The 1,490-nt window shown below is 42.8% G+C and overlaps 1 pseudogene; it reads left to right on the top strand.

The window, feature by feature from the left end:
• The window catches only part of LOC107101355, a 33,284-nt pseudogene that overhangs the window by 23,127 nt on the left and 8,667 nt on the right, over window positions 1–1,490 (top strand).

The raw sequence follows: 1,490 nt of genomic DNA, 5'->3' as shown, positions 1-1,490 counted from the left end.
CATAGAGTCCTGAGGAGTCTGATCAACGTTTACTATCCAGAGCCTCTAACAATAACACAGTACCCTGAGTTTATCCAGTCCTAGCAGTCATTCACACAGCCCTCTTCCAAACCTTGGTGATCTGGAACCACATGTTCAAGAACAGGTTACTTATCTTGGTGTTACCATGGATTCTGGCTTTAAAGTCATAGGGAAGTCATATTTAAATGTCAAATCATTGTGGCTTAAACGTGTATATAAAGGTACTCTTTACCAGACGTTAGAAAATTTCTATTTAATAAAAAATCTTTCTTAAAATCTGTGGGGGTTTTTCCATTCTCTAATGCAGGCCAGTTAGGTATACATCAGCTTGTACACCTGAATTCGGCCAATCATATATCTACGCTCATCTGTCAATACAATTTTTTCGGTTATAGCATCTTGATTCATATGTTGCAGCTAATATTCAAATGAGAAATAATAACCATTTACTTTCCCATTGAGTTCCGTTCCAGTGTTCACAGGGATGGACGTCTGTGTCTTCGGCAGCGTTGCGAGGCAAGGGCTCAAACATGTACGGCTGGAAGCATTCTACACCAAACCAAGCTTCTGCCGTCCTGGCGTCCTCTTCCACAACATCTTTGACTTCGCTTTCCTTCTCTAATTAAAAAATTTATGATGGAGGACACTAATCCATGACCTCTGACACAAAACTTCTCCTCTTGCATGTTTCCACTGTCCATAGCGTTCCTTGACAGTTTCGTTTCTAAGTCACCAATTTAGTGCTACTTGACCCTAATATAATATCCCATTGTTAACCTAATAGCACTATGTTGCTAAGTGGTTAGCAAGATGCTTCCGATAAAACCGGCGACAACCAAACCAATCACATTCACTTTATTCACTCGTGTTAACTGGGGCACCACTCAGGAGAATTCAGAAATGCAACAGTTGGAACAGCTGCTTCCCTACGACTTTGGGTCAAGCAAACGGCTCAGTTGTGTTTTACACCCTTTACTCCACATTACATTACTTCACCTTAGAAACACAGAAAAAAATATTAAACTTTTTATTTTTTTTGTTAGGAGCTGGAGAAGTTCCATCTTTCTCCAGCAGAGTCCGCCATGGATCCTCCTGAGCTGAGCCTTCGACACACCTGAGGCTCATCTCATCATCAGAGGATCCACAGTATATAATCTGCCTTCAGACCTTGCCTCGACGCCGCAGTGTTAAATCCAGTTTGGAATCCTGTTTTTCTCCTGTGAAGCTCTGGAAGAGCTTAACCTGCCGAGCCTGCCCTCTGAGCCAAACCTGAAGACTCTTCTCTGGATTCCCATGCAGCTCTGGACTAAGAGCTGGAAACTCAAAGCCAAGGTCTGCCCTCACGCTAGAAGTAAGACGCTGAAGCAGTTATCGGACTCTGCTGAACAAAACAATCTCTGGACCCAACAGTTCCTCTCTCAAGGTTCAAAGCGGACTTCTCAAGGTACAAACCTGAAACCCTCAAAATC

This window comes from Cyprinodon variegatus, unplaced genomic scaffold, assembly GCF_000732505.1.
Source record: "Cyprinodon variegatus isolate N-32 unplaced genomic scaffold, C_variegatus-1.0 Scaffold1086, whole genome shotgun sequence".
NCBI classification, from domain to species: Eukaryota; Metazoa; Chordata; class Actinopteri; order Cyprinodontiformes; family Cyprinodontidae; genus Cyprinodon; species Cyprinodon variegatus.
This window is presented reverse-complemented; position numbering and strand designations above follow the sequence as displayed.